General features: G+C 39.8%; 1 non-coding gene across 1 annotated transcript; it reads right to left on the bottom strand.

Annotated features, from left to right (window-relative positions):
• Positions 1-287: 287 nt before the first annotated feature.
• On the bottom strand, positions 288-394 carry LOC113001981 (small nucleolar RNA R71). The gene has a single exon (XR_003267512.1). It is a non-coding gene; the product is annotated as a small nucleolar RNA R71 (small nucleolar RNA).
• Positions 395-11396: the final 11002 nt, after the last annotated feature.

Consider the following 11396-nt stretch of genomic DNA (forward strand, 5'->3'; position numbering starts at 1 on the left):
AGGATGTCCCATATGTTCTTAAAACTAGACTGATCCATTTGCTTCCAAAGTTTCATGGCCTTGCAGGTGAAGACCCACACAAGCATCTGAAAGAATTCCATATTGTCTGCTCCACCATGAAACCAACAGAAGTCCAGGAGGATCACATATTTCTGAAGGCCTTTCCTCATTCTTTAGAGGGAGTGGCAAAGGACTGGCTATATTACCTTGCTCCATGGTCCATCACGAGCTGGGATGACCTCAAGAGAGTATTCTTAGAAAATAATTTCCCTGCTTCCAGGACCACGACCATCAGAAAAGATATATCAGGCATTAGACAACTCAGTGGAGAGAGCTTATATGAATACTGTGAGAGATTTAAGAAACTATGTGCCAGTTTCCCTCACCACCAGATTTCTGAGCAGCTTCTCCTCCAATATTTTTATGAAGGACTCAGTAACATGGAGAGAAGTATGATAGATGCTGCCCGTCGTTGAGCCCTTGGAGACATGACCCCTGCTGAAGCCAGAAATTTAATTGAGAAGATGGCTTCAAACTCCCAGCAATTTAGTGCCAGAAGTGATGCTATTGTCATTAGAGGAGTGCATGAAGTAGCCACGAATTCATCTTCATCAACCGAGACTAAGAAGCTTGAAGGTAAACTAGATGCCTTGGTTAACCTGGAAACCCAACTGGCCATGAATAAAAAATCTGCACCTGTCGCCAGACTCTGTGGTTTATGCTCCTCTGCCGACCACCACACAGACCTTTGCCCTTCTGTACAACAATCTGAAGCAATTGAACAATCTAAAGCTTATGCTGCAAACATCTACAACAGACCTCCTCAACCTCAGCAGCAAAATCAGCCACAACAGAACAATTATGACCTCTCCAGCAGTAGGTACAATCCCAGGTGGAGGAATCATCCCAACCTTAGATGGTCGAATCCTTCACAACAGCAGCAACAACAACAACAACCTTATTTTCAGAATGCTGCTGGCCCAAGCAGACCATACGTTCCTCCACCAATCCAACAACAACAGCAGCAGCCCTAGAAACAACAAACAGTTGAGTCTCCTACGCAACCTTCTCTTGAAGAACTTGTGAGGCAAATGACTATGCAAAACATGCAGTTTTAACAAGAGACTAGAGCCTCCATTCAGAGCTTAACTAATCAGATGGGACAATTGGCTACACAGTTAAATCAACAACAGTCCCAGAATTCTGACAGATTACCTTCTCAATCTGTCCAGAATCCCAAAAATGTGAGTGCCATTACATTGAGGTTGGGAAAGCAGTGTCAAGGACCTCAACCAGTAGCATCTTCCTCATCCGCAAATGAACATGCCCAACCTCACTCTACTCCAGAAAAAGATGATGACAAAAATTTAAAGAGTAAGTTACCTAACAATTTCTATGCAGGTGAATCTTCCACTGGTAATTCTGATTTACAGAAGCAACATATTCCTCTTCCATTCCCTCCAAGAGCAATTTCCAACAAAAAACTGGAAGAGGCAGAGAAGGAGATATTGGAAACATTTAGAAAAGTAGAGGTAAATATACCTCTGTTGGATGCAATAAAGCAAATTCCAAGATATGCTAAATTCTTGAAGGAGCTGTGCACTCATAAGTGGAAGATTAAAGGAAGTGAAAGAATTAGTATGGGCAGAAATGTCTCCGTATTGATTGGTAAATCTGTTCCCCAAATCCCTGAAAAATGTAAAGATCCAGGTACATTCAGCATACCTTGTATTATAGGGAATAATAAGTTTGGCAATGCCATGCTAGATTTAGGAGCTTCTGTTAGTGTTATGCCTCTGTCTATTTTTAATTCTCTATCTCTAGGTCCTTTGTAGTCAACTGATGTGGTAATTCATTCAGCTAATAGAAGTGTTGCCTATCCTGCTGGTTTCATAGAGGATGTCTTAGTTAGAGTTGGTGAACTGATTTTCCCTGTTGATTTTTATATTTTGAATATGGAGGAGGGATTTTCTAAAGGATCAGTTCCCATCATTCTAGGCAGACCTTTTATGAAAACTGCTAGAACTAAGATAAATGTATATGCAGGAACACTATCTATGGAGTTTGGTGATATAACTGTTCATTTTAATATTCTTGATGCTATGAAGCACCCATCTGAAGATCTTTCTGTATTTTGTGTTGAAATAATTGACCATATTGTTGATGAATTCATGACTGATCTTCATTCTAATATGCATGCCTATCACTCTTCATGCATTGAATCTGAATTTGTACTTGATCATAGGTCTGAATTTGATGCTGAGAGTGAATCTGAATTTGATATTGATTACATGTCTGGTGATGTTTTAACTCTTGAGATTGATTTTATAGAGTCAGATAGAACTAATCATGTTTCAGGAAGTACACATACCTCTGACTTTCTTTATGAGGTACAGGCTGAGAAACCATCTCTTTCTACCACTATCCAGCCGCCCACACCAGAATTGAAGCCTCTGCCATCAAATTTAAAATATGCTTACTTGGATGATAGCAAAAGTATTCAAGTAATTATATCTGCCTCCCTTGCTGATGAGCAAGAGGAGAAGCTGTTATTTGTTCTCAAGAAGCATAAGAAGGCTATAGGCTGGACCCTGGCGGACATTCCTGGTATTAGCCCATCCACATGTATGCATCGAATAAATTTAGAAGATGGGGCTAAACCAATAAGACAGCCACAAAGAAGACTCAACCCGGTTATTCTTGATGTAGTGAAGAAGGAGGTAACCAAGCTTTTGCAAGTTGGAATCATTTATCCTATCTCTAACAACCAATGGGTGAGTCCCATCCAGGTAGTTCCGAAGAAAACTGGCCTCACCGTGATAAAAAATGAGAAGGAGAAGCTGATTCCTACTCGGGTGCAGAACAGTTGGAGAGTCTGCATTGACTATAGGAGGCTGAACCAGGTTACCAAAAAGGCCCATTTTCCACTGCCATTCATTGACCAGATGCTTGAACGCCTGGCAGGTAAATCTCACTACTGTTTCCTTGATGGTTTTTCTAGTAGCCTAGACACTTAAGAGATAGAGTGTATATCTTGTGAGGCTTTATCACTTTTCATTCTTGAGCTGATTAACTATTTTGCCATGATTAGGTTGCTTGGATGATTTTCAGGAATGTCTTGACTCTTTGGATCTCTTCATGTTAGATGTTACCCATTCCTTTCATTCCTTGATGTTCATTGAGAAATATGTAAATTTTTATGTTTGTCTCTCTTTGATATCCTTGGATTTTGTTCTTTGTTTCATTTTGCCCAGGAGTGCAAAAGGCTAAGTATGAGGAGTTTTGATGTGCCATTATTTTCTCCTATTTCTTAACCCTTTTTGCACCATTTTAATTACTAATTAGTCTTAATTGTCAAATTAATTAGGCAGTTTTATTATTTGGGCCCATTCAGCTAATTTGATGTTTTTAATCTAATTTCAGGAATTAATAAAGCATTGGGCTTGAATCCAGAATTGGGCTTGGACTTGAAGAGGGCAGATTATTTTATTCTACAAAATTTTATCTTATCTAGACTTTATCTTATCTAGATATTATTTAGATTTAATCTCATCTAGATATTATTTCATCTAGAGCTTATCTTATCTTATCTAGATTTGATTTTATTTTATTTATGGGCTTGGATTTAAAACAGATTTGTAAGCTTTGGGGCTAGAAAAAACTATATAACAGCACCAAGGTTCTAGTTTAGGCCTTTTTCTCTTCTCTCCTCTTCTCTCTCTCCTATTTTCATTTTTAGTTTTAGGCTTTTCTTCTTTAGACACTTTTTCATTTTGCAATTCCAGTTTTGACATTTCGTTTTAGCAATAAAATTTTATTCTTCAATCTATAATTTCGTTCTCTATTGATTAATGGAAGGCTAAGTCTCCAGCGTTGCTTTCTCTTGAGGATCAAGCACAGTTCTCTTTGAGGTTCTATTCTTACTGTTAAATTCTGTTCAGTTTTTCCTTTTCACTAATTACTCTGAATTTGTTGCTATTAATTCATGCATGCTTAGTGCTTGATTAATTGTCTCTGCACTTAATTACGTTCATGCTTAATGATCGTTTATGATTAATTGGTGTATGTGTTGCTTAATCACATAATGAATGCCTTATGTTAAATTTCGCTTAGTAATTTAATTTAGGGTTGGATTAAGTGAGAGATCAGCTCGCTAAGCGAGTCGTCTGTTGCTTTCCAGGCTCAGCGCGAGATTGGTGCTAAGCTCAAATCCACTTACTCGTGTAAGCATGAGAATGGCGCTAAGCGAGACGGCGAATTTTGTGAAAGGGTGTTTCCCTCGCTCCTACATATCCTCGGGTGTGAGGAAATCAGACCTACGTAGTTCTTTGAGAACTAAATGTTGGTTAAGTTGTTATTATCTTTTTTTGCAAGATATATTTTAACCGAACAAACGTCGTTTAAGGCATTAGACCTTTAAACGATCTTTTGATTTTTGAAAAGGAGAGAAACGTTAAGGCGTTGGACCATTAACGATCTCTTGGGGTGGTCGACAAAAGCGGGGCTTTTGCTCCTACATATCCTTGATTGCGATGAGGAACTCAGACCTACATAGTTCTTCATGATTTTGGAAAAAAGAGAAACGCTAAGGCGTTGGACCTTTAACGATCTCTTGGGATGGTCGACAAAAGCGAGGCTTTTGCTCCTACGTATCCTCAATTAGCGATGAGGAACTCAGACTTACGTAGTTCTTCGTGACCGTTTAAGGTGTTGGACCTTAAAATGACTTCAAGTGAATTTTGCGGACAAAGCTTGGTTTGTGAGTCGATTTTAGCCTTAGTTTCACTGGGTTATTATCCACTCATTTAAAGGAAACTTTCAAAGTAAAATGTCCGATTGATTTTTTTGATTATTTTATTATTATTTTTTTCAGAAATATTTTGATTATTTTATTATTTTCTTCAAAGATAGTTTGATTATTTTATTATTATTTTGCCCCTTTTTTTATTTAATCGAGGTTACAACACGAACGACCAGTTGGATTTTTTTAATAGTGATTAAACGAGATTACAACACAAATGATCGGTTGAAATTCATTTTATCAATTATTAAACGAGATAACGGCTTAAATAAACGGTTGAAAGCAGAAGAAAATAATACCGAAGGTAAACGAGATGAAGAATGAAAGCGAACAAAACAAGAATGAATTGAAAGCTTCGGATTAAAAAACTTACCGGTTGAAGACCGAAGAACGAATGAAGAACGATGAAGAACGGTGAAGAACTTCCACAGAATCGCTCATGGAAACGTCTCTGAAGCGTTACGGAAGCACCTCGACTTGGATTTTTTCCTTCTTTCTCTTCTCCTCACTAATTTCAAGTGAAAGCTTAGTGCAAAAATTGTTGGATCCTTAAACTCAGCCCCCTTCCCCTATTTATAGGAGAAAAGGGGAGGTGGTTGCCGCCCAGAGGATTCTTGAGGAAGATTTATGAGCGCATCCCACAATTGATAAGTTCACCCCCGTCTCTAGAGCCTTCCTGAGCACACCCACAATTGATAAGTTCACCCCCCCTTCTTGAATGTTCTGGATGAAGTTTCCTAAGCGCACCTCCAATTTGATGAGTACACCCCCCAATTTGAAGGGGGTTGCTTAGTGATGAAGTTTCCTGAGCGCACCCCCCAATTTGATGAGTGCACCCCTCTCCAGGTTGCTTAGTGATTAATTTTCCTGAGCATACCCCCCAATTTGATGAGTGCACCCCCTTCCAGAATATGCTAGATGGTCCCAATGCTAGTTACACCCCAAGTTTGACAAGTGCAGCCCCATTTTTGTGTTTTTGGCCGATTTCTTTTTGAAACATCGCGGAACTTTACGGATTACACGACAATGGGTGTTAAGCGTCTCAAAGTGATCAACCAAGGTCCACATGCCGATAACAATTGTCCCCGGACGAAATTAGGGTATGACAGTTGCCCGTCTTTACTCATCTTTTATATCACAACTCACAACTACCTATGAACCGCTCTTCAAGCTTTTGCGCAAGGATTAGTCTGTTCGCTGGAACGATGACTATCAAGAGCCATTTGGAAGGATCAAGCAGTGCCTCATGAACCCCTCGGTACTTATGCCACCGGTGGCTGGGAGACCTCTCTTCCTCTACATGACAATTTGGGATGAGTCAATTGGGTGCATGCTGGGGCAACACGACGACTCTAAAAAGAGAGAACAGGCCGTCTATTACTTGAGTAAGAAACTTATGGCCTGTGAGATGAAATACTCCTTTTTGGAAAGAACATGTTGCGCCTTGGTGTGGGCATCCCATTGTTTGAGACAGTACATGCTGAGCCATACCACTTGGCTGGTATCCAAGATGGACCTAGTCAAGTACGTCTTCAAAAATCCCGTGTTGCTATCTGAGTTCGACATAGTCTATGTCACCCAAAAGACGATAAAGGGAAGTGCCTCGGCAGACTATTTGGCTCAGCAACCCCTCAATGATTACCAGCCCATGCATCCTAAGTTCCCAGATGAGAAAATCATTGCCTTATTCAAGGAAAAGCTAGAAGATGAGGATAAGGACAAGTGGGCTGTATGGTTCGACGGAGCGTCTAACGCCCTAGGCCACGGGGTTGGAGCAGCCTTGGTCTCTCCTGACAATTAATGCATACCCTTCACGACCAGATTGGGTTTCGACCGCACCAACAATATGACCGAATATGAGGCATGTGCCCTTGGGATCCAAGTAGCCATTGACTTCAACGTCAAGCTGCTCAAGGTCTACGGAGACTCAACTTTGGTAATTCACCAACTGAGAGGGGAATGGGAGACTAGGGATCATAAGTTGATACCCTACCAGGCTTACATCATGAAATTGGCCGAATTCTTCGATGATGTCTCCTTCCACCACGTTCCCCGAGAGGAAAACCAAATGGCCAATGCACTTGCCACTTTGGCATCCATGTTCCAGCTAACTCTGCACAAAGACTTGCCATACCTTGAGTTCAGGTGTCGTGGCAAGCCCATGCATTGTTGTCTGATAGAAGAGGAGCAAGATGGTAAACTGTGGTATTTCGACCTCAAGCGATATATCAAAAATAAGGAATACCCACCAGAGGCATCCGACAATGACAAGAGAATGTTAAGAAAATTGGTAGCTGGTTTCTTTTTGAATGGGAACATGTTGTACAAAAGAAACCATGACATGGTTTTACTCCGACTCGTGGATGCTAAGGAGGCTAAGCGAATGATAGTGGAAGTCCACGAAGGTTCCTTCGGAACACATGCCAGCGGGCACACCATGGCTAGGAAGATCCTGAGGGTGGGCTATTATTGGCTCACCATGGAGAACGATTGTTGCCTCCACGTGAGAAAGTGTCATAAGTGTCAAACGTTCACGGACAACGTCAACGCTCCTCCCATACCTTTGAATGTCATGGCGGCGCCATGGCCCTTCTCCATATGGGGAATAGATGTCATCGGGGCCCTCGAGCCTAGAGCTTTAAACGACCATCACTTCATCTTGGTGGCGATCGACTACTTTACCAAATGGGTCGAAGTTGCCTCATACTCCAGCGTCATGAGGAACATGGCCATCAGATTCATCAAAAAGGAGATAATCTGCCGGTATGGATTGCCAAGGAAGATTATCACGGACAACGCCACCAATCTGAATAACAAAATGATGAAGGAAATGTGCGAGGACTTTAAAATCCAACACCACAATTCCACACCTTACAGACAGAAGATGAATGGGGCAGTGGAGGCAGCCAACAAAAACATCAAGAAGATTATTCAGAAGATGACTATGACATATAAGGATTGGCATGAAATGCTCCCCTTCGCGCTACATGGCTATGAGACTGTTAGTCGTCTTATACGACTAATTTTTGTATAGAAAACATTTTCTAAAACTTGTATAGTTCCCCAATTTATAGTTATTTTGTAGGAATTTGTTTATAAATCTTATTTTGCTTGAATAAGTTGTCTTTAAAGTACATCCCATGTGATTTAATGATAAAATTTGCTTAATTTCAGGTATAAATGAGGCTAAGTCTTGAAGTGCAAAAAGAGTAGTTGTGCTTAGCAGACCATTTGGCCTCAATGTGCATCTGACGCTAAGCACAACTTCAGTGCGCTTAGCGTGACAAAGGAATCTAGCAAAGCTCAAGAGTCAAGGCCTCGTGCTAAACGCGTTGTCAGCTCGCTAAGCACGACGGTTATCCTTAGCCAAGCTCAGTGCATACTGGCGCTTAGCCCAAATCCACTTACTCGCGCTAAGCGCGACAGTGGTGTTAAGCACTGCATCAAGAATTTAAAGCCTATTTAAAGCCTGTTTTGCTCAGAATTAGGGTGAACAACTGATGATTTGCATAGCATAGAGTACAAAATTGACACCACAAGTGTAGTACCTGGCTTAGAGGCAGCAAAGAGGAGCAACTTTGTAGAGAAGCCTAGGCTTCTTCAATTAGAGAGAGATTAGTGAGCTGCAGAGTGATTGTGAGGTGCTGAGAAGAAGAGGAGGGATCCCCCTTCTTGTGTAAGGAACAATTATTCTGTACTCTCAATCTCAGTTGTGTTAGGCTGGCTAAGCACCCTTGTTGGTTATTTCTAAGGAATAGTTGATGTAATTAGCCTTAATATCTAATTAATTGTGTTTTATGTGTTCAATGCTTCTTTCAATGCTTAATTTCTGCATGCTCTTGGTCTGATCACCCATTTGTGTGTACAGTTAGGTGACTTTAGCATTGGGAAATGTACTGTTGCCTTAGAACTTGATAGAAGTAGGACTGAATAACCACATTACCAGGGATGGATTATTGGGGTTTTGGTTTTCTGAATATGCTATTACGATAATGCTGTTTAAGTTAAGTCTAGTCTTACAAGAGGGATCTGCGGACGAAGCTTAGGTTAAATTGGTCTAAACTTATGAGGGATCGAGGTTTAGTATTTTAGGCTACAACATAGAACACAAAAGCATGATTGATTAGAGAAATATCTTCATATGCATCAACTTGTTTGTTAGAAAGACCCAACACTTTTACCTACTGTTGTCAACTTTAATTGCAATTTTACTATTTTAAACATAGACTTTAGTTAAATTCTACTTTTAACCATCAACCACACTGTTTGTTTCAACAGTGCCTTATTTCTGAATATAACTCTGCCTAATACTAGTTCCCTGAGTTCGATACTCGGATTAATCAATTTTAATTTTAAATACTTGACGATCCGATGTGCTTCCCGGTATTTCATTTCCCTTGACTATTTGAGTTAAAAATTGGAGAAAAAGGAACCATATGGGAAAAGGAACAAAGTATTTAGGGCACCATTGTCGACGATCGAGATTCATTAGAAGAGTTTAGTTCAGTTTTGTGGCATTGCTTTATATTTTTCTCTTTGATTCATTGATTCTTTTTGTTCATATTTCAGTTATTGCACATTTTATTGTTCTTTTGAACTGGATAATTGTTGTTCTATTTCTTTTATGCAAAGAAGATCTATTGTAGGTGATTTGATCTCCATTGATTTGGAGTTTAATGCCACTTGTAGAAGGCGTACCGTAGAGAGAATCAGAAATTTTTTGCAGGACTTATAAGCAGCGACAACTCCAGAAGAAGAACCTCGATCTTCCGAGGCATCTTCTAGTTTTCCAATTGCAGGGCATTCTTATACTAAAATTGTTGAAGAATCGATCATGGCTGAAGAGCGAAGAAGAGTAACCCTGGAGGATTATTCAAGTTCGACTGTGCCACAATTCTTTACCAGTATCGCACAGCCAAAGGTTCAAGCCCAATCAATTACTTATCCTCCCTCTTTGATACAGCTGATTCTAAACAATCTTTTTCATGGTCTCCCAAATGAAGACCCGTATGCTCACCTGGCCGCTTACATAGAGATATGCAATACCATTAGGCTGGCAGGTGTGCCTGTAGATGCAATTAGGTTGACTTTGTTTTCATTCTCTTTGGCTAGAGAAGTGTTAGTCGTCTTATACGACTAACTTTTGTATAGAAAACATTTTCCAAAACTTGTATAGTTCCCCAATTTATGGTTATTTTGTAGCGATTTTGTAAATAAATCTTGTTTGATGGTTAAAGCTGTCTCTAGAATATGTCTATTGAATTTAATGATGAAATATGTGCTCTTTTAGGTGAAAAAGAGGCTAAGTCATGAAGTTCCAAAAGTGACAGTTGAGCATAGCTCATCAGTGGGCTAAGTGCGCATCCACCGCTAAGCACAGCTTCAGCGCACTTTGCGCGACAGAAGAATCTGGCTGAGCATCAATATCAAGGCCGCGCGAGATCAATGTGCTAAGCACAACAATTGTCTTCAGCTAGGCTCAACGCTAAGATCGAGGGTGGCACTAAGCGCAACGTCACGAATTTAGAGCCTATTTAAAACCTGTTTTGTGCAGAATTTGATATGAACCTTCATTGCACAAGGGCTGACTTAGGATCGTCTAGGATTAAACCTTGATGGAAAATTAAAAAATTGATTAATAAAAGGATGGGAAATTGGCAAGATTCAAGGGTTGGGCAGTGGCTAATTTCCTGGGTCTTAATAAGGTGGATCTTGGCATAAAATGGCTGAATGAGATGGTAAAAACGTAGGTTAAGTGGTGGCTGAACAGAAATATAGAAATGGTTATAACTCAAGCTACAGAGCTCCAAATGAGGTGATTCCAAAACGAGTTGAAAGGTCTCGTTTTGAATTTCAATTTAGGCTCAAGAATAACTTAATTTGAATGAGTAAAACGAGAGTTATGGTCACGAGATAATTTTGGGCAGAATTGGATTTTCTGGAAATTGTGGATTGAAAGAACAAGGTTGAAGATGAAATGGTGGAAGGAAAGAATCACTCTTTCCAGCGAGGGCAACACACAAAGGATGTGAAAGACCTTTGATATAGTTAGGGTGTTCTTGAATCACTCAAAAACTTAGGAGAATCACTCTCACTAAGATAAAAGAGATAAACTCTAATTTTTCTGAATAAAACTCAATTTGTGTTTATTGATAAAATGGTTCAGCTTATAAAGAAGCTTTACCATTAGATTTTACATATGCTTCATTAAAGGAAATTACAATCCACTTAAATTTAGTAATGAGCCATTAACCTAGGGAATTAAAAGAACTTAAATGGCTGAGGGTAACTGAAATTGTGGCAACCAAAAGTCACCCTAAGGCTCATGCCTAAGCTGCCAATTAGGCCCTTATTACAACTTGAACTAAACCAAACTAAAGCCCCTTTAGTTGAGTAACCCAAAATATATTTTTGGTCAGCCAACTTTACATGGATTGGGCCATTATTTAGACAAACTAAACACTCTAAAATTGAGATGAAGTGGCGCCATTTAGTCCTCCTCCATTTGGGCCATGATACAACTCACAACCTTGGACTTTTCTCTTTGAAACTTGGGCTTGTATTCAAATAGTATGGACAACACTTGTTGAAGAGC

This window comes from Glycine max, chromosome 6 (assembly GCF_000004515.6).
Source record: "Glycine max cultivar Williams 82 chromosome 6, Glycine_max_v4.0, whole genome shotgun sequence".
Taxonomy (NCBI): Eukaryota; Viridiplantae; Streptophyta; class Magnoliopsida; order Fabales; family Fabaceae; genus Glycine; species Glycine max.